This window comes from Carlito syrichta, unplaced genomic scaffold (assembly GCF_000164805.1).
Source record: "Carlito syrichta isolate Samal-C Ts95f unplaced genomic scaffold, Tarsius_syrichta-2.0.1 Scaffold301531, whole genome shotgun sequence".
Classification (NCBI taxonomy): domain Eukaryota; kingdom Metazoa; phylum Chordata; class Mammalia; order Primates; family Tarsiidae; genus Carlito; species Carlito syrichta.
In genome coordinates, this window is record NW_007245627.1 from 1,053,976 (window position 1) to 1,077,135 (window position 23,160).

Consider the following 23,160-nt stretch of genomic DNA (forward strand, 5'->3'; position numbering starts at 1 on the left):
GAAGCAGCAGCAAAGAATACAATTAAACAAAACAGAAAATAAATGCATTCTACATGAGTAGCCCCATATTTGAACAGCTTCATTTTGCAGAAAAAGGATACGGTATTTCTCATTTAATTTTTTAAACATATAGGCAGAGAAACAGCACCAAAATGATATTTGCCAAATCAATTTAAAATGCAACTAAAGTTAAAGAAAGAGTGGAAAGCATATCAATGGGTAAGTCTTGAAAAGGTATTTCGAAAAGGTGAAAGACAACAGTGGTAACATGCCTGTAGCATATAAATTAAAAGTAGCAAAGGGAATGATAGTTTTCCAAGGATATAAAACATATTAAACAACAAAACAGTTTAGAAAATGGATTCCGGAAAGTTAAATAGCAATAAGTTTTAAAGTCCACTTTTAAAAGACAGCGCCAAGCCAAATATTTTGTCTACAAGGAGTAAGATAAATTTCTGTACTAAATACTGAAATAAGCTCAGTTCCTGTAATCTAAAATGATATATTTAATTTAAAGGAGCAAAATTCAAAAAAGAAATCTCTAGAAATTTTTTCTACACTCCTATTGCTTGAAGAGATTGCTACACCAAAAGCTGCAGCTTACAACTTTTTATAAGACATATCACATGGCATCTTTGAGGTTCTATGAGAAAAAATTGTATCTACAAAGGACCCTATTTTATATCTAATGCCATTTGTTCCAAATTCTTTGAAAATTCTCTTGGGCAATCTCAAATATATGGAAGTAACTAAACACTGGCAAATATATATTACTCAAAGCAATATTCAATCAATCATCAGGGAGGGCAAATTATCTCACAAGTCCATAAACATCTATGAAGACGAAGTGTCACAAATTTTCATTCTAACTTAATTACCATTTAAAGCTATAACAGTTTGGTGTTGGTACAAGAATAGGCATATAGACCTAGAAACAGAATAGAGATTCCAGAAGCAAAACCTCAATTTCTTAACCAACTCATCTTTGACAAAGCCTTCACCAACAACCACTGGGGAGAGGAAAACTTATTCAGTAAATGGTGCTGAAAAACTGGCTGATCACATACAGAATATTAAAACAAGACCCCTATCTATCACCATACACAAAAATCAACTCTAAATGGATCAAAGACCTAAAGGTAAAACCTCAAACTATAAGAACCTTAGAAAATGCAGGAGACACCCTTATGGGAATTGGAACTGGCAACCAGTTCCTGATCCAAACCCCAATTGCCCATGCCATAAGAGATAAAATAGACAAGTGGGACCTCATCAAACTACAAAGATTCTGCAAAGCAAAAGAAACCATCAAGAAAGCAGGGAGACAGCCCACAGAATGGGAAAAAAATACTTGCCAATTGTATATCTGACAAAGACCTAATATCTAGAATCTGCAAGGAACTCAAACATGCCAAAAAGAAAGACACAAACAGCCCTATTAAAAAGTGGGCAAAAGATATGAATAGATACTTCTCAAATGAAGATATATAAGCAGCCAACAGATACATGAAAAAATGCTCAGCCTCACTAATCATCAAAGAAATGCAAATTAAAACCACACTGAGAGACCACCTAACTCCAGTCAGCATGGCCATCATCAAGAACTCAAAAAACAACAGATGCTGGGGAGGATGCAGGGAAAAGGGAACTCTTCACTGCTGGTGGGAGTGTAAACTAGTACAACTTCTGTGGGAAACAGTTTGGTGATTCCTAAAATATCTAAAAATCGACCTTCCATACGACCCCACAATCCTCCTACTGGGAATATGCCTGGAAAAACTCAAATCACTCTATGAAAAAGATACCTGTGCATACATGTTTATTGCAGCCTTATTCAGAATAGCAAAAACATGGAATCAACCATGCTGCCCATCGAAAGTAGACTGGATTTTAAAAAATGTGGTACGTATACCTGAGGGAATATTATGCAGCCGTGAAGGACAGAATTATGGACTTCGCGGCAGCTTGGATGGACTTAGAGTCTATAATACTCAGTGATCTGTGGTCTACAATACTCAGTGATCTAACACAGAAACGAAGAACTGAGTACCACGTGTTCTCACTCAGAAGTGGACCCTGAACAGTTTTCATAACACTGTTAGAAAGGGATTGGCAGAGGTGAGAAACTGCTGGAGAGGGACCACACTTCATCAATAAGAGTACCCGATTTCAAACCAGGCAAAGTGGGGAACAAAGTGAGGCCCCAATTTTACCTGTGCAACGACCATTTGTATACCTAATGCTGAAGTGTACCTTACATCTTTAAAGTAAGAAAAATAAAGCTATCATCTCCTTTTACTTGTGTTAAATAATCTGTTTATATTGAATCATCTCTTTGCCTGCTTAATGTTCACACTCAAGACAGCTTAAAGTCAATCTAACACTAATAAAAGTTAAATATAATCTTTTTTGTTTAAGTTACTGCCAGACCCTCTCACATCCACTTATTTCATTTATTAGAGCAGAAGATAATTAAACAGAATGAGATTCAAGTCATTCATGCAAATGGTTTTTAATCACATGATACCAAATGTAAATTAAAGAGAGAGTCACCTGAGACGGACATTAATTTCCCCCAAAGAATTTGCCACTATACATATTTGTTAAATATATTGACCAAAATTTTCATTTCAGCTCTCCAATTTGGTCTATTTGTAATCTCTCGTGCATTATTGGGGTTCAACAGGCTTTTACATACATTGATTTTAATTTTTAAACTCTATGCATAGGAGGAGTATGGGGATGTGAATGAATTTCCACAGACCTAAATCCTCTTCATGTTTCAATTCTGCCAATTAAAAACAATAGGTATAGAAAATAAATGTAGTTGGAAAAATTGCATGGAAAAGAATCAGAAACGCCCCATGTATTTCCTATATTAAATTGAGCTTCTCAAACATGAAAATCTAGGCACTTCACACAACATGCACTATTCATTTCTTATTAGAATTTCCCTATACGTTTTATGATGAATATTTCAAGCTGATTCATGTTAGTGGATATCTTTGAGTGTTTCTCTTTGGTAGCAGCATTAAATCATTTCTCAAAGCCTTTTCTCTATAAAACACAGTGGCTGCCTCCATTAAAAAAAAAAAAAAGCACATACACACAACTAAAGGTTAACTGAAACGTAAATAAAAATCATATGAAATAAGATTTGGAGCAAGTTGTGACCTGTTTCTCATGGTGTCACCTATTTTTGTTATCCTAAGCTTAAGTCTCTTCCATTTGCCTAATTACAAGCTCAAAACCCTCTGGGTGGTGACTGAGTCTCTACTCTGCACGGCACTCACCACATTTTTCATGCTCTATAAATTATTAATAATAACAGCCGTAATAGAATAGACTTCTTAATATAAAAGAAACTATGCACCTCGCAACTGTCACTTTTTTACACTCCCTGAAGCCTTCTAAATAATGGACACCCGAAGTAATAGTTACGAAGATCACTGTGCCTCTTCCCTCTGTCCCATTTTTATTCCCTTTCAAGAATCTCATTTATCTTTTCTCTTCCTGTTTTTTGTACTTATTCTTCTACTTTCTTTATCTCATACAACTATGATTTCATCCTGTATATCAAGAAACATCAGTATTTTCTTAAGTTAGCTGTTGATGGAAATCTCTCTGTGTATGTTTAATTGGCATAACCAGTGCACTAGAGTGAAGCTTCTCAACTTTGCCACTAGTGACATTTAGGGCTGCATATTTTTTATTTTGAGGAGTAAGGTCTGCCCTGTTCACTGAAGGACACTTGTCAGCATCCCTGGGCCTTACGCCAAGTCGATGCCAGTAGCATACCCCACCCCCCCATCCTGAAAACCAAAAATATCTCCAAATATTGCCAAATATCTCCTGGGAATCAATTTCCCCACAGGGTGGAGACCCCCTGGAATAGGATAAAACTGTTCGCTACAGTGTGTCACACTGCTGGAGCAAATACAGAGTCAAAAAGCAATAAATATGAAATGGGAAATCCCATCAAATCACGCACACACACACACACACACACACACACACACACTGTAAAAATATTTTGAATACGCAGTTTAAGCATTTAAAAAACCTGAAGTTAACACAAACAAAAGTAAGTAAAACTTCAATACTGAGGATTATTCAATGACCAAAAAAAAAAATTCGTTCTGCTACTTTACTTATGAAAGCTAACCTGGAATACAACTCTAAGTAAAGCATTTGCTATGATTTAAGAACCGGTATGTTCTAACGTCCAATTAAAATAAATCCTTCTAACAGCACTTTTATAAAATCACTTAGCTTGTTAAAACATATAAAATGTTTGGCTCCCCTGGGCTACATTATGATTAAGGTACATTCAGAGATGAAAAAAAAAACTTCTCATTTCACAAGGTCACAGTCCATTTCAAAATGAGCTATTATACGTCACTGTTTTCCAAGCTTTCTGTGCTTTCTTCACTAAACTAGCCAAGGTTCTCGTGCTTCTGAGCTTTACTATAAATCCATATACTGTCAAGCATTTAATCTCTGATGCATTTGAAAAGTTGTATAAATTACAACTAAAATTACCAGAAGCAACCTTTTTCCTTTTTTTTTCCATTTTATTTTTCTCTCCTGTGGTCAGTAAACACATGTCAACATCTGCCATTTTTATTTTAAGCACTAATACAGATAGCATCAAACGAATACCCCTACTCTTGACCACATCGGCGCCCTTAGGCGATAATGCGTCCATGCTTAAGGCCTGCAGTGGATTTGACCTTGGTTCCAATTCTGGCTCCCCACCTTTCACTGTTGGTATGGCCTTTGGGCTTACCCTCTTGAAGCCCACGTTTCCTCATGAGTGAAGGGTGATCATTTTTGTACCTATTTTACAGAACTGTTTTGAAGTTAAAATATGAAGGTTTTAGCACGTACCCGGCACACAGTGAATATTCAATGTTACGTAGCATATTATGGCTTCATTCATCTAACAGATGTGCTTCAAAGTCAGTAAGCTTCCTCTCACACAAAAACCTCACTCCTCTCCCTCCTAAATCTGTGCCTTTCTATATTTCTTTGTGTCATCCGCCATTCTAGCTACACACCCCCCAAAACTGGCAATCCTAGTTCCTTCCACTCGCCACCTCCAATTCCTACCCAAGGAATAATGACGCTCTGTTGCTCCATCAACATCATCACAACTTTCCAGGGACTATCATGTTATCCCCATCACCCCCGTCATCTTCAGCATCTCAGACAGATCTGACATCCATCACCTCCCCAACTCTACACCCCCATCCCAGTTCAGCCCCTGTGTCTTCTATGCTCTGGACAATTTTAGAAGCTTCCCAGCTTACCTGTCTACAGTCGCACCCCTACTCCAATGCATTCTTTGCGGTGAGGCCAGAGGATTCATTCTAAAACACATGTCCCATCATAGCGTCCCTGCATGGCATATGACAAAGTGCTCCTGGCCCGCGACCTTCCGGATGAACTCTAAGAAGTCAAGGTTCTTCAGGACCCGAGCCCCGTCTCTCTAACCCATTGTCGCCCTCGCCCCCAGTGCCTTTCATGCAAACCTGTACCCCAACCATCAAACTATCTCCAGATCCCTGAAGAAGTAGCATTCTTGCAAGCACACCTTGTGTGGATTAGGACTGTTACCTGGCAATCTCCACGCATCTGTGTGTCTGGCTCGCTTTCAGGAATTCCTTTCAGCATCACCTCCTCTCTGAAGCAGTTTCATAATTCTCTAGTGCTAGGAGCTCTCCTTCATCTGAATCCCCTTCCCACCACTTCCTAAGCCTACCTTAAGGGGCTTACTGCTGAGCTATAGTGACTCTCTTACCTACACTCTCACCAAAATGTATGGCCAAACATTAGTATAGTTAGCTACTTTTTTTTTAACGCAAAGAATTATTGATAGCTTGGCACACAGTAGGCACCCAAAATATGTTTGTAGAAAAGAATATTTGAATGAAGGAGAAAAATAAAGTGACTATTAAGGAAATCAACAAGTCCCATCTTGTTTAGAAAGTCCAGAATGGACAAAGTCATCATCAAAAAGCAGTTTTAAATGGCTCGTGTCCCAAATGTAGCCATAACAGATGCTGCATTTTAATATAAAATGAAAGATTTAAAACACAGAACTGAGACAGGGCGTAGTAGCCCACACCTGCAATCCTAGCACGTTGAGAGGTGGAGGTGGGAAGAGCGCTTGAGCCCAAGAGTTTGAGACCAGCCTCTGCCACACCAGTGAGACCTCATCACTACAAAAAGTCACCAAAAATGCAGCTGAGTGTGGTGGCGTGTGCCTGTGGCCAGCTTTTCAAGAGGCTGACGCAGGAGGATCACTTGAGCCCAGGAGTTGGACGCTGCTGCAGTAAGCCTGGGCAACGGAGACCTTGACTATACACAAACAAACAAATAAATAAAACACAGAACAGACTTCTGGTTCTGTCTAGTAGTTTCTAAACTGAAAATCTCCGCAATCAAAATATGGCAGCCAGATCTTTGCCGGAAACCAGCAAGGCAAACAGTGAAATGTCAATTACAACTTTTATTCCAAAATGTCGGACTTCCCCATGACGACTTACAGTAGCCCCTAAATTATGTATAGACCCTGGCAACAGAATCAGTGGGGACAGCATTTGAGACGTGAACAATACATCTATTTAGTCCTAAGGCTGATGAGTCAGAGAGAGGGGAAGGAGAGGCTGTCATCTCGACCAGCTGGGGGTCTCCCTGCCGTTTGTGTCTAGTCCTCTTTGGGTCTCCAGGCCCTTTGTGGGTGCGGGTCTGTGCAGGCCACTTGCATCTCTCTCTGGCTGTCTCTGCTGATGGCTTCTCTGTGTGCCGGCTTGGAAGGCCAGCAGTGAAGTGTGAAACTAACACACAAGCAAAAGATTTAAATGGGAATTTAAGAGGGGGTTTATATTTTTGAAAGTTTTAAAGGCATTAAACAGGCAGAGACACGCTTCCTTAGTAAAGCACATAGCACACAGGGAAGGAAGAGGAAACAAGAACAGGTCAAATTCAGACCACTTCACGCCTGGCTCTCCAGAACCCCGACTGTCCCTACAACCTGGCAAGTCCTCGATTAGCTGTTCTGACTCGAGCTGAAGTTAACTATCTGACCTTTTCAAAGCCACGGATTCCCAGAAGTTGACATCTATCCTATTCACCTTACATTTCTTTTGCTATATGCTCTTTTAAAAACAAAACAAAACAAAAAACTTCTTTGGGCACAACAGAAGGGGACGGAAGACGCTTTACTCCCTGGTTTCTCCTTGGCTCAGCCCATGATGCTCCTCCTCCTCTCCTTCCCGTCCCCCACAAGTTCCAGAGTCCAGGTTCAAGGAGAGTAAAAGAAAGTCCTGCCAAAGTCACCAGTCAACACGTTTCAATCATAAAACCAACACAGTCTTTTGGTCCATATTTGCTTTCTCTAGGACAAGATTCCAGCAGTGAGGAGGTGTATAATGATCAACCCCAAACTTTCAAAACCATCCAAGTTCTAAAAGGCCCTAAGTGTTGTGTGGTAGTTGGGCAGAACAGACTACTTTACGGGTGAAACGATGTGTATTTGGCCATAGACACACAAAAACACACAACACCCACGTGTAAACACTCTACTAGCAAATAAAATTGATGGCAGGGTTTGGAATCTATTCTCTAAAGTACAGATTAAAGTGAGGACTAGTAGCAACAAGGGTAACTTAATACTAAAATAAAATGCTTTGGTAAAGGATTAAATGTTGGCCAGGCTCGGTGGCTCAGCCTGTAATCCCAGCACTTTGGGAGGCCAAGGTGAGTGGATTGCCTGAGCCCGCGGGTTCGAGACCCGCCCGGGCAACTTGACGAGACCCCATCTCTACAACAAAACAAAAATTAGCCAGGCGTGGTAGCGCACGCCTGTGGCTCCAGCTACTTGGAAAGCTGAGTCGGAAGGATCACTGGAGTCCAGCAGGTGGAGGCTGGTGGCCACCGCACTCCAGTCTGGGTGACAGAGTGAGACTCCAACTCAAAAAAAAAAAAAAAGGATTAAATGCTGTATGCACATATGTATTCACAACACTGTGCCAGGAACATACAGAGCCACTCACGGCACGATGTACATCGGAAAACATGATCTCAGGGATGTCTTAGTTAAACTGATGACCTTGTTGGAGGTACACATAGGGTCAGGATGAAGACTGACATGTTAAGAAATGGAAGATGAACTGGGCTCGGTGGCTCAGCCTGTAATCCCGTACCTTTGGGAGGCTGAGGTGAGTGGATGGCCTGAGCCCACGGGTTCGAGACCCGCCTGGGTGGCGAGACTTCATCTCTACAATAAATAAAAAAATCAGCCGGGCGCGGTAGCGCATGCCTGTAATTCCGACTACTCGGAAGGCTGAGGCGGAAGGATCGCCGGAGCCCAGCAGGTCGAGGCTGCGGTGGCCAGAAGAGGCCGCTGCACTCCAGTCTGGGCAACCGAGTGAGACTCCGACTCAAAAAAAAAAAGAAATGGAAGATGATAGCACGGGGTCAGCAACCCTTAGCCTCAAAAGCCTGTAAGAAGAATTCTGTCTTTAGAGGCAGAAACTAGTCGCTTCTGACTGAATTTCTGCACACCTCAAAGTGACGAATTCTCATCCCATATCTGGCACCATGCCACCACTTCAAAGCAGTCTGTTCGTTAATCATGCGATTTCAGCAAATCACATTCTCTTGACTTGATTTCTCATTTGCAAGTTCAGATGTCTGAGACTGTTCTCCACATTCCCATTTCTAAAACTTTTTTGAAACTCTAAACTTTCCCACAACTATGAACAAAATGCATGCACCATGAGAGTCCTTCTCACTCGCTGTGATCGTCTTTGCTCTCCTAGAGAATGAATTCAGTAAAGTTTTCCTACCATCGATACAGAGTATCTACAAAGCTGCCACTTTATGTAGGACGCACAGTCAGGCAGCACAGAATGCCTAAGACTCCTGAGCCAGAGTGGCTTTAAAATGACTATTTTTTTCGTTTGTTTTGTTTTAAAATCGCTAAATGCTCTTTTAAAGGACTCACCGATTACATTGCTGGAGAAACATGTGTGGTTTAGGAAATAAATATGTATGACCAACACTGAGATTCAGAAGTGGCAAAACAAATAGTGACACAGGGTTTTCTCTCCCAAGACATTGGCCATGACCGAGAGATCCCTGCAACTGAAGTCTCTGCTTGCCATCCTTCCCGTGTTCCGGCCTGCCAAGCCGTCATTGTAACTTCTTCTTTGGACAGGCGATAGTCGGCAAATGAACGCAGCGTATTATGTGCGTTTCAAAGCTTCCCATTTAATCCAAGCTCTTCAAATCTATAAACGCACTAATTCTAATTACCGATTTCTCATATTTCACACTGCCTATCTATTAGAGAAAAGATCATCAACTGACCAGAAAGCAAATTAATCTCATTCAAATCCTTAATGTAATCCAGTGGAGGCACAAGGAGATTAAATGTCACATTGAAACATTTCTTATAAATCTTATTTTATGTATTCAATAATACGGCTCTTTTGTTTCTAATGTATAATTACAAATATATCATTTTCAGTAGCACCTAATATGATATATGATAAAACCAACTTGATTAATCAAAGGAGAAACAAAAGAAAGAAGGCGGTTGAAAAGAAAAACTGCTCTAAAAGCTTTAAGAAACGCCAAGCGCTAACACTGGAAAACCAACATTGAAAGGAAGCCACGGTTTTCAACGATCCACCTGTTCCTCCTCAAAAGCTAATTAAAATACACCTTAGGAAATATAATCATCTCCAACGTTAATTACATCTCTTCCCTTCTTTTATTCCTCCAAGAGGGAAGAACTACAACTCCCGAGACAGATTTTCTCAGTCAGCTACCGGTGTGCCTCTGCCTCTGCTGATTCCTTCTTCCTGACATCATGAGTGACTGTCCACCTTTCCAAACATATACGACCACGGGCTGCAAAGCCCACGTAATTTCAGAGCCTGTTAAATTCAACAGCAATTTTATATTTAAACCTACCTATCTCTAAACTGACGATATATATGCCCATATATAATGTTTGCAGTTCCATATACTATAGTGATCTATAAACACAGATAGATCTATCTACATTTATACCATCCAGTTTCATAGAGAGATATCATATGGATCTATGTCTTCCCATTCCCAGAACAAATTATGATATGCATCTGTTTGCAAATACACTGCCTGACATTCAAACACTGTTCCAATGCCTGGAGACAGTGTTCTGGGCCCGTCGAAGTTGTGTAAACCCAGCATGTGGTAGAATGGCTGGCCTCACGAGTCTCACTTGAGCTTCGGGGCCCTGGAAGAGGAAGATATGCATGAAAGCAGCCGCAAGGAGGAAGGGAAAGGTAAGAGGAGAAAGAACACCTCCTCCTCCCCCTTTCAGGTTCAACGCTTTGAATGAGCCACTTTTTGGCATTTCTCTTCTCCCTTCCCCCACCTGTCTCCCGACTGTGTCAGTGCCCTTGGGTGCCCTCCTTGTTCAGCCCAGAGCTCTCCACCACGGCCGTGTCATTCCCTACCATTCCCTCAGTTTCCCTGATCCGTCCACCACAGACCCAAACATAGTACAGACGAACTCTCACAGACGTTAGGAATTAACTTTTAGTTCATGGTAAAATCTCTGTCACCAAGCCAACACATGTGCACCCTTTTCTCGTAAGGAACACGCTTGCTAATGCACAGAAAATAAAGGAAAGAATGGTAGCAACAACAACAACAAGAAGACGAAGAAAAGGGGTGGGAGAGGGAATGGATGCAGTGGGGTATACATATTTTGGAACAGGCTAGTTTCAAACAACAGACTGACCAAGAAGCTGCAAATGTGAGATGATTGTTATTTCCAGCGTTGTCCTTTCCACTGAGAGAAGTGCGGTATCTTTAAAAGCTTTATTTCTCCATCGGCGTCCACACACATCTCCCCACCCCCCCAAACATACACACACTCTTATAAACTGCTTAGGGGAAGTTGCTTCTCCCACAAAGATCAGGTCAGCTGCAGAAGGAAGTAGTGGGAAAAGCTTCCAGCCCATAAGGATGTGCACAGGGCAAAGATAAGCCGCTTTTGTAGAGATACCCCATTCTCAAAATTCTTCTAAAGAGGACCTTAATATCCCCATCCTTGCATAAAAATTCACTGTTCCGTTGTCATTATTGTTTCCAGCAAAACGTTGGATAGAAAAAGCAACAACAGTAATATTGGCTCATTGTTTCGGTGATCACTCTTCCCCCACTAAAATGCATACCTATGGTTTTAATTATATTCTTTGCAGAAGCTTGTCGGTTTAATGAGGTCCCGCTTGTCTATCTTATCTCTTATGGCCTGGGTGCTTCAGGTTTTGATCAGGAACTGGGAATATACCCGGAGGAATCAAATCATTCTACAAAAAAGATACCTGCACACGTATGTTTGCTGCAGCTCTATTCACAATAGCAAAAAACACAGAACCAACCGTGTTGCCCATCAAAGCTGGACTGGATTAAAAAAATGTGGTACATATACACAATGGAATATTATGCAGCCATAAAAAAGGACAAATATACAGACTTTGCAGCAAATTGGATGGATTGGGAGTCGATCATATTGAGTGATTTATCACAGAAAAAAAGAACTGAGTTCCACATACTCTCACTTATAAGAGGACCTTGAACAATTATAATGATCTAAGAAAGCAATTGACAGTAGTGGGAAACTGTCGGGGGGGGGCTGGGAATGGCAGTTGAGGGAAACTGCTAGGGCAGGGAGGGGCACACCTCATCAACAAGGGAACCTGCATGATCAATATTTGTATACCTAACCCTGAATTGTACCCTCCATCTTTATAATAAATAAATAAATTTTTAAAAAATTACTATATTCTTGGAATCCAGTGCACAACTTCATCTCCAAAAGGTGATGCTGGACAAGACAGGGCACAAAGATTGACAAAGAGCCCTGAAAATATTTCCCACAAAATAGACAGGGATGCATAAAAAAAATTAAAAAAAAGAAAACCCTGGAAGTATAAAAACATCACCACTTTAGCCCACATTTACAAGCCCGACATTTAAGTGTCATATTCAGTGAGGCGGCAAAATTGCAGTAAGGGCATGTTGGTCATCAAGCACAAGGTGGCCACAACAATGTGCAGAATGTATGCAGCTCATCAAAACACTATAAAAATGCATTATGCATTAGGCAAACAACAAATAGTGTTTTAACCCAAGAGAAGTCTTAGTAAGAATGTAAATTTATTTATTTAGCCCCTTCAATGAGATGCTTACTCCTGCCTGGATATACACACTCTTGGCATGACAAACAAAAACTAACAACGGGAGCTCCCACTGAGAAAGCCTGAACTTGGGCTTTAAATAATTAACACTTTTCAAAGAAAGCCTAAGTGTTTGAGGTAGTGAATATCCCGATCACCCTGATTTGATCATTACACATTGCATGCAGATATCACAATATCACATGTTCACCAAAAATAAGTACAACTATTATATGTGAATAAAATGTAAATCAATTAAAAAGCCGTGCTGTCGACAATACATGTAATTTAATTTGTTCATTGAAAAATAAAGAGAGAACTCTTTATTAAATTGTAAACAAAACATTTAAAAAATAAATATTTTTCTCCCCTTGACCTTTGCCCATGGCAATTTCTTTGTTAATACTTAAGCCAAGATGTTATCCAAGCCATAGTTGTTAATTTGTAAAGCTCTTCCTTTATTAAAATGTTAGACAAAGTTACTTGCATAATCAACGTTTGTATACCTAACCCTGAATTGAACCCTACATCTTTATAAAAAAAAAAAAAAAGAAAAGAAATACTAAAGCAGCCAACTTAAAAAAAAAAAAAATTGGATAGGGCAACCCCCTCGGGTCCCCTCCCATCGTGGGAGCTTTTCTGTCCTCTCAATAAATCTTGCTTCAAAAAAAAAAAAAAACTGGACAAAACAACACATTTGGGAAAAATTAAGAAGACTAAAATGGGATAGGTCTGCCTGAATATCATTAAATGCCAGAGATTAAGTAACTAATTAGTGCATGAACCAGACATGCTTAACTTTAGCCCCTCTTGCTCTGGCATGTCATTGGTTTTTGGTGTGGTTTTGCTTTTTTTTTTCCTTTTGTTGCTTTATATTTTGTGTGAGGGATTTCTGCATTGCAGTTTGGGTTTTTAGTGATTGTTTTTAGCATTCAAGATGATGACTTAACAGACATTAGGGTATCTAAAGACGTTTAAACCTGGGTTCTGAAGAGATGAATTTTCACCATAATTCCAACAGCAGCTCTGCAAACGATTGATTTAATAAGTCGACATGATTTTCTACATCTTAACTTTTATAAGAGGAATATAACAAAGAAATTGCACGCTTGGAAAAATAGGCAGGTCTGGTGTAAGAAGATGGTGGTATACACCTGTAGTTTCAGCTGCTTGGAAGGCTGAGACAGAAGGAATGCCTCAGCCCAGCAGATCGAGGCTGTGGTAGTCATGATCACGCCACTACACTCCAGCCTGGGTGACAGACTGGGACTCAAAAAAAAAAAAAACAGAAGCACTAAAAGGTATCAAAATTGATGAGTTCAAAACTGTTTTAAGCTGTGGAAAAAAGTATCTCAATAGATGTATTGCAACAAGCGGAAAGTACTGAAGGAGACTGAAATTTACACAAGAAAGAATAAATACACAATTTTTAATACATAAATTCCAAGGTCTTTGGGGGTCTCACTTTGAATAGAGAGAAAAGAAAGAGCAAAGGAAAGGAAATCTAATCCAGAGGCCTTCAACTGTCTGCAAAACAGCTCGCTTCTCTCGGCCTGGCACTGATGAGCCCCCAGGCCCAGGCCCACCACAACTCTTAGAGCCTGTCTCCACCTGTCACGAAGGAGGAAGAGGAGGGGACTGACTTTAAAAATCCTTCTTGCCCGTCTTGGGGCAGACCGTATTTTCCAAAAATGTGCATCTCTGACCCTGTAAGCTTTCCTCCCCCTGGCCGTGGGGAGTCTGTTCCCTCCCCTTGAATCTGGGCCCACGGTGGTGACAGCACTGACCAAGAGAGGGTGCTGGACAGGATGCTACATGACTACTGAAGCTAAGTCATAAAAAGATACAGCGGAAGCCGGGCTCGGGGGCTCAGCCTGTCATCCCGCGCTTTTGGGAGGCTGAGGTGAGTGGATCGCCTGAGCCTGCGGGTTCGAGACCCGCCTGGGCAGTGAGATCTCCTCTCTACAATAAATCAAAAAATCAGCTGGGCGTGGTAGCGCATGCCTGTAGTTCTGGCTACTCGGAAGGCTGAGGCGGAAGGATTGCCAGAGCCCAGCGGGTCGAGGCTGCGGTGACCGGGAGCGGCCACTGCACTCCAGTCTGGGCAACAGAGTGAGACTCCAACTCAAAAAAAAAAAAAAAAAAAGATACAACAGGGCCGGGCATGGTGGCTCAAACCTGTCATCTCAGCACTTTGGGAGGCCAAGGCGAGAGGATTGCCTGAGTCCAGGGGTTCAAGACCAGCCTGGGCAACTTGGCGAGGATCGCCGGAGCCTGGCAGGTCGAGGCTGCGGTGGCCATGAACGTGCCCTTGTCCTCCAGACTGGGCAACAGAGTGAGACTCTGACTCAAAAGAAAAAGATACAGACCTGCCAGTTCTCTGGCCAGGCTTCTTGCCTCTGCTACCTCTCCTACAACAAGTGCCTTAGAAGTTCTGTGTCAAGACTAAGAGGTCCGACTCTGCTGAAAGCTGAACCAAGAGGCAACATGCGCAGAGAGAGGTACTTCCCAACATCAGCCAGCAGGCCTGGGAGTCACTAAGGCTTGGGATGACTCACTTTCCCCTCCAGGAGTCTTCCTGCTGCAGCCCAAGGCACAGGGAGCAGGAAAAAGTCAGCTCTGGTGCCCTGTCTGCATTCCTGACCTACAGAATCTGTGAACACGACAGACGTCTTCTTACAAAAGCCACCGAGTTTTTGTATAATGTGTCACATACACATAGGAACTGAGACTCTCTCCACGTGATGGCCAGCTAACCCATTTATTTTTTATTACGTCCCAAGAACTGTATTTTGTATAACATCACTTCACTTCACACCATTTTGTAAGCCATCCCTATTTCACAGATGACTATTGGGTGCAGAGAAACTAATAAAGTGCTCATGGTCACGCAGCTGAGGGCGAACCAAGAATGGAACCCAGGCCCTTCTGGCTCTAAAGCCCACGGTATTCCTCCTCACCAAGCAAGCCCACACTGCAGAGGAAATCGTCAGACTAACGTCTCAGCTACAACACTGGGTTCCGGAAAACCACCCTCATTCATGTGTCGCTTTTAAACTAGCCTCCATTGGAGGCATTGAGTACTACCATCTACAGAAGAATACCAAATTATAGTTATTTCTGGATAGGTTGAAGCAGAAGAATATAAGAATAAGGAGACACGTTCAAGTTGATTAATAGGAAACTATGTAGAAAGAAGACACCTATTTAAAACAACATTAAGGGTGCCTGCTGTGTTTTGATTTTAAGGGTTACAAATTGCACTTTGGGAAAAGTGCTCCTATGAATTATAATTACATTCATTTATTTCCCAGTGAATGTTTTCATTCAAAGAATTTTACTGCTCTCTGTGGGCATATGATTAATATGCATGTGCTCAGACAATATTCACAAACTTCACAATCCTAGAGGGAGGAAAAAGGCGATCAGCTTTCCCAAGTCTGACATTGTTTTGAGTAAATTTCTGCACCCATGAAGAGGATCTTCTGGGGATGGGCTATGTTTGCATCAGGAGCTGGATGTCCAGATGCCCTTCTGTCCTGGTATTTTCAAGGGCAAACACATTACATAGTATTCCAATGGACAGCGCTCATAAAAAGCCATCCTTCTATTCTGGAGTCTTCAAGAGAAAGCTTTTCTTTGGCAGTGAATGAAAACAAAGGCAAAAGATGAAAGGAGCCATCTTTTAAAGGAAACGCAAAGGCCACTACAAAGAAGTGTTTAAATGTAGAAGGCAGGAAAAAAAAAAGTGCATTATATTTGGATTGAGAGTAGAGATGAAGGAAGGTCCAATGGACCAGCAGTCTTCCTTTACTAATAATGTCAAAAGGGGGGGGGGCATTTTTGAAGATTTCTGGAAAAAAACTGACAGTCAAGTCATAAATATACAGACACAATGTTTCTATTTTGTTGGGGCTTCAGATAAACTCCTGTGGGCAAACTCCACAGGTATAATAGACTGTGTGTTATGTGTCTGCATCAACGCAACAAACACATCAGGAACAATTGGAAACCAGCCAGGACTTTGGTTTCATATAAGGTCAATCAACTAGTGGGGCTGATTTTTGCCATAAGAGGCCGATTTTTTAAGCTGACTAAACAGTCGGCTTGTACAAATACTGCACTAAACTAACTCCACAGAGAAACACATAGCATCAAAGGTGCTCAAGAACGTCAAGTGATAACACATGCAAGAGGAATAGGCCAACACGAATTGAGTCAAGTTTAATGACAACTTTATTTTCAGACTGAAATCTTTCCCCTTTACATAGAGTGCTTTTTGTTTGTTTGCTGGTTTTTTTTCTAAATGCCAAAGAAGAAACATGTTCCCCTTTATTACGGCTTTAAAAATAAAAGACTCAGGCCAGATTGGACAGTTTTCTTTCAAATTCTAGTTTCAGCTGTTTTCAGCAGCTTATTTCGGGAAACATCTGTCCAGTTTGGCTCTTGGGGAGATGTTCAAAGACAAGTGTCCTCATTTGAATGCTAAGGGACTCTCCTAAGGGAGACAGGAGTCCTCAGAAAGCAAGTAGAAACTGTCAAAACATCTATAATCCTTGAACTTCTTTATCAAGTTCAGTGCACAGTGCATAATATGACCCTATTTCATCTTTAATCAAAAAATATTCGTCTGCTTCACTAACACCTTTAAGACATCATGCTGTTTTCATATTTAAGATGTGAGTATTCCGTGTCTAATTAGTTTGGAGGCAAAGCTGGCCACATTTAAGATTATACAGAGAATTCATGTTTGAACACAACTAACGAGGGACTTGAATTTGAATGTGACACGTACGTACAAACCCAAGTGACAGATTTGTCTATGCAGGTGCAGAGCAAAAATTCTCTGAATGTGGGTCCACAACACAGAAATATGCCATGAAGAATAATACATGCACTAATTCTCACCATAAGGGATCCTAATAGGTTAATGAACACCTACTACACTTCAGAGACGGAAGGATACATTGTATGTATATTGTCCCCCTTGATATCACAACAATTTCATAAATTAGGTATTAGCCACATTGTAGAGCTAAGTAAAAGGAGAGTCAAACAAGCTAAGAAAGTGCCCATGATCATATAACTGGCAAAGCCGGGATTGAAACCAGAGTTATTTTGCCTAAAAGGCCCAGAAATATGACGCTACCAAGCAACAATCCCAGCAGAAATAATAACTAATATCAAAATGAAGAAAAGATAAAGTATTATCTGTGATTTGCTGAAACCACATGGTAAAAATAAAACCAAAATAAGTTTTGATACATTTAAAGATGACTGTCCAGGACATAGGTAACACGCTGAAAGCTAGCTATCAGAAATCTAACTGTACATTTTCTCAAGGCAGAGAACTAAACAAAAGTAGAACAACCAGGACAAACTTTTAAAACTCTTTAACTTCTCTATGAAGCTAACGTATAAGGTATGGTATTTCCTCTGGGAGAAGAGAGACTGTGTAAGATTTTTTTTTCACTTTTTTGATTGAAAGAAAAATCAATTAAAGTTATCTTGGGAGACCTTCAAGACCATTCCAAAGAACAAGGAAAATGCTGGATACATTCTGAAAGCAGCAAGCACTAGACTATCCAAAAATATTCCATATATATATGGTTTGCTAAATCAGATTCAGTCCTTAGGCTTTATAGGTTTAAGAGAATATCTGGAAGACCTGGCAGAAAACAGAAAAAAACAATCTCACCCTGCATTTGGTTTTAAAGTGCTTTCTTTCGAGTTTTCCCAATTTCTTATATTAAAATTTGTAATGGTCTGTCTCAAAACTCTGCCAGGAATTTATGAGGAATGAGAAAAAACGTCTCTAATAGATTCCGAAATAAAACAACAGCATTTGCAAAAGAAAACCAATACGAATGCCCTTTAAAGAGAGCTCGGCAAGGACAATACTAGCAGAGTGTTCCAGGTGTGGGATGGGAACCACATGGACGAGAGGCTTCTTGCACTTGATAGGCGCCTCCGAGGTCCCAGCATCAGCCAACAGCAATGTTTACTGTGACTGCAGTTACAGCCAAAGTCGGACGCAAGTGTGGGCTCTGTGAGCCTCAGTCTAACGTTTTAATGTCAAGCAAGAAAACTGACATTTTGGGGTACAATATTGCTATCCAAAGCAAATATGTGGGATGGGAAAAAGGCAGATATTAAATTCTGAAGTAAATGAAACAAGACCTCCTTGAGAAAAGAGGAGAGTCTGATTTTTTTCCCCAACTACTCTCCTTTCCTCATAATAAGTTGCTCATTTTATACACTAGATGTTTCCCTGGCAACTTTATACACCTCAGTTTCTACATTTGGTAGACGATGACATCATTTGATTTAGAAACGAAAGGTTATGGTTTGAATTTTAGCTCTTAGATTATCTGTACATGTAATTTCTCGAGTGATCAGAAAAACAGGCAATCGAGTTATATCACTTTTATAGGTTTTTGAAATTCTGGATACCTACAAAGTTATTCTTTATTACAATAAAAAGTTTATTCTAGAACAATATGAAAATTGTCTGATTTTAAAACTATTTTCATTTGCATAAATAATCATCCTAGTCCATTTACTTGGTCTTGACCAGTACATTTATAGTATTCCACAGTGTATCAAGTTTCCATAAGCAAGGGATACATGTATTTGTAGCTTTCCTTTTTATCCTTTCCATTCCCATAGCCCTTTATTTTCCCAATGAATAAGATCAAATGATATATTCCCTGGATTATTTAAATATGTTTTCAAAAGGAAATCACTATAAGATGGTATCTAGATAGAAATAAATTATGAAAAAGATAATTATTTAAAGCAGAAATTTTTTTTATATCAATATTTTTTATTTTGATATTGTGGGGTACAGCTTAGGGTTAGGTATACAAATATGCTTCATTCAGGCACCTTGTCGATAAGGGGTGTCTCCCTGTCCCCAGATATTAATCCCACCTCCCTTCCCCTCCCCCCCCATAGTTTCCCACCACTGTATTTTTTTTTATAGTAAGACAGAAATATTTAATGAAAAGAGAGATACTTATAGATGGATATCCTTAATTTTTTCTTGTTAAATGAGCAGAAAGTGCAAAGGCACCGAAAATGAAGTAGTGATCAACCAGAGAGCACAGATATGAGTTCTTTCAGATGGAGCTGAATGTGCCTGAACTCGGCCGGTCTCTAGTGTCTAGCTCTGTGGTCACTCCTAGAATCCAGTCACAACAATGGCGATAAAGAGCCCGGTCTCTGAATTCCACAGGACAAATTCTGGCTCCACCACTTACTTTCTAAGTCTCAGTTCTACCTTCTCACCCAGGGTGGGTCTCAACTGACAGGAAACCATACATCCTACGCTTATTTTATGATTGCAATTAGATATGTGTCGATAGCTTTGAGAACAACAGCCAACACACATCAAACCTTGGACAGATATCCACGACTGCTACTCACCGATGGTAATGACTGCTGTTACTGCTACTGTTACTAAGACTCTACAACACATGTTTTTCAAATTTCTGACATCACATGGGTCATGATGACCTTTGTAATTGATATATTCTTCCTGTGCAATACTGTGCTAACCTTCCATGGTTGAAAGGGGTCAACATAAATTTTAAAAATGCATATTCAGGCTCAATTTTCTCATCTGTAAAAAATGAATGAGTTTTTTCCAAATAATCTCTAAAATCCCTCACTGGTCTACGACTTCTATCACACTAAACATTTATGCACATATTCATTCCATTACTTCCCTCAACATGCATGGGAATGCATTTGAAAGAGCTTCCAAATTTTATAAATCAGGGCATGAGAAACTGAAACACAGGCAAAAAAGAATCTCCTCAAAATTATGGATTAGAAGCATGATGGATTCGTTAATGTTCTTAATTTTACTCCTCCTGAAAAAAAGGGAGACATCTAATTTGGGCTGGGTAACCCCTAAAGTGACTCTAAGACTCATTCTTACAAAAATAAAAATAAAAACCTTCTTGTAAAGTACAGCAATACCATTTCAGCTCTAATCGATAATCATATGATAATCAAAAAACTGTATGGATGGAAAGATAAAAACAAAACCAGAGTAAGAGAATATGGCCACAGAGAAGTAATTTTTTTCCCCCCTCTGTACTAATTAGTTCATTTCTCACTACCTGAAGACTTACTTGATTAATCTGTGTAACCACAGGACATAATGCCCTATTTGGTCACCTCTACTTTAGAATATTACTGTTTCTCTACACACTGAGAGAAGAGGGAATACTTATTTGGTTAGAATTTTTTAAATTCCTCTCCTGATGATCTTATTCCTTCTGCAACAAAATAATAACAGTAGGTTATTTTCTCACATACACAATTTAGCATAAATTCCTTCTTTAAAGTATTTAGATGTAAAAATAAATTCAGCATTTTATCAAGAGGGGCTAATTTATTCAAGAGAACACAGTCTAATTCTCACCAATGGAACAAAATATCCAAAGGAAACGTTAAAATTAAAAAGAAGAAAGTGACAGAGAGAGGTGGAAAAAAGCAAAAGATGGAGAGAAAAGAAAGAAAAATAATAATTTCACAACAGTACTGAGAGTCTACTCTTTCAGCAATTTTAAAATATGCAGTGTCTTATTTCATTTCGATAATCAAAATACACCTAAGTACCTTGAATATTCAAGAACCTAGACCTCCTTTTCAGTCAACACTTTAATCTTCTTGAATTTTAGCAAACAACGGAGAAATGAATTTAACTGGGATGTTCCCTCCTTTTTTCCCTCCATCAAGGAAGGCATTAATGACTTCTGAAAAAGTAAATCTTTGAAAACAAGCGAAAGAAAATTATAATGTCTCTCTTAAGAGCCCCAAATGGAAAACAACTATGAGTGGGAATACAAGATTTTAAGAGGCGAATAAGATGACTTTTGACAAACCTATTCCTCATGGCCACAGTCCCAAATATTCCCCCATGACCACCACTCTAAAATATATATTGTCTCATTTGATTTGAGAAGGTTGCAAGACAGAAAAGAAAGAAATGACATCATGATTCAAGAGGTATCCAGAAACATGGGTATCCACCACTGGTTTCCTTCTCTCCATCCTACCCTACTGCCTCCAGGGAAAACAATTCCCAAGGACAGTGTCCAGAGCACCAGGTTTAGAAGGACTCCAAGGTTGCTTCCTCTAGAAAAAATAGGGCAACTCCTTCAGGTCCCCTCCCACTGTGGAAACTCTTCTGTCCTCTCAATAAATCCTGCTTTCTAAAAAAAAAAAAAGAAAGAAAAGAAAAAATAGAAGATTGTTGTTATGGATTAGTGATGTCTGTCCTGACCAAGAGATAAAGAGTGTAGCGGCAACAAGCTCTCCTAGTTAGTCAAAACCTCTATCAATCTTGAAATTTCACAAGTCTTTTGGTACCTTCCTTATATAAGAACTCTACTGAATTGGAAGGTGCTTTGCCTGAATATAGTTTTGGTACAAACAGCATTCTGAATTATTCTTTGAGACTGTAAAATAGTAACCAGATTCCAAGAGGTCAAACAATTTTTACCTCAGTACTTGCCAGCTTACTTAAAATAACTTGGTTATGACTTCCTTTCACGTTTTTAATGTGGTGTGATCAAATACTCCTGTAATCTAATACTAACTTCATACCAAAAGCAACTTTATTCCTTTCTATTAGTCCTATCTCATGCCAAGAATACACTGGCTTGTGTTTCAAAAACAAAAGCCTTGAAAGAGTGCCATTCAGCTCATAATCATGTTGCTTTTCTCCTTCATGCCTCCGATTTGTTGCATACCTCCCCCCTCGCCCCCACGTTCAGGCCTGAGGGTATCCACTTCCTGGATTATTTTATCATTTTCTTTTTGGAAAACTCACACTCTGCCCTGATGGAATCTAAGGATGTCTCTTTTTGCCTTTTTTATCACACTGCACTTTTTAATCACACTGCACTTCTTTGTCAGACTCTCAAACAGCTCTGTACTAATTTATAAATAAAGACTTTCTCTCGCATGGATGGGTAACACAAAGTAACAGAAGTACACTAGACTAAAAATTAAGCAGGTAGATGAGAGAAGACTAACTGTTGTAATAAATAGCCCACCCTCTCAGGAGCTGATCACTGTGAAATTTACTTTTCATTCACGTCACAGTTGAGTGTGAGTTGTAGGGAGGCTTTGATCCATGCAGACATCCAGAAGACTCGGTTTCTTCCATCTTTTACTCCCTGGAATCTCCCAGTGGATCCTCTGTCTTCAGCCAACAAATAAGGAGGCAGACGGAGCACGTGGAAGGCCCCTCCATTCCTATAGCACCTTAGCCTCGAGGTAGCCCAACTCACTTCCAAATCTTTTCCAACCACATCCCATTAATCACTAGGGAAGCTAAGTTGGGGCATGTGAAACTGAAGCATGGGCAAAAAAGAATTTGGTTTCTTAGGGTGCTCACAAAAAAAAAGAGAAGGTACCAGTGGCCACTAGCAAGCTCTATCAAAAGAAGGCGACTTTTCGACATAAACTTTGATGTCCAAGAAAATGGCATTTTGATATATGCCCCACCTGTATCAGAAAGCTGTTGTGGAAACCAAGCACATAAGGAATGTCAAATGCTCTTTAAATCGTAAAGCACGAGGTGAATATATCACACATCGGCCACATAAGAGATTCTCTCTTGGACTTTGGAGGATGAGAATCCCCAAATTCATGAACTTCCAAAAGGTAACCCAGTTTGTAACAGGTGTCAAGAGTTCCTGTCAACTCAGTCACCAAGACAAAAGAATAAAGCCAAAGCAAGGTGCAAATGTTTGAAAGGAAACGAGGTTCCCCACTCACATACACCAGGTCTGACTCCAGTGTCATTCAGATCCAGACTCAAAAAACGAACAACACACGTGTGCATATCACAGAGCTCAGGAGTAGCTTAAAAACAGTCAGAACTGTAAACGTA

The 23,160-nt window shown here is 40.1% G+C and overlaps 1 protein-coding gene across 10 annotated transcripts in view; it reads right to left on the reverse strand.

Annotated features, from left to right (window-relative positions):
* PTPRD (protein tyrosine phosphatase, receptor type D) overlaps window positions 1-23,160 on the reverse strand; it is a 416,835-nt gene that overhangs the window by 351,573 nt on the left and 42,102 nt on the right. The gene's annotated exons all lie outside the window — the stretch shown is intronic.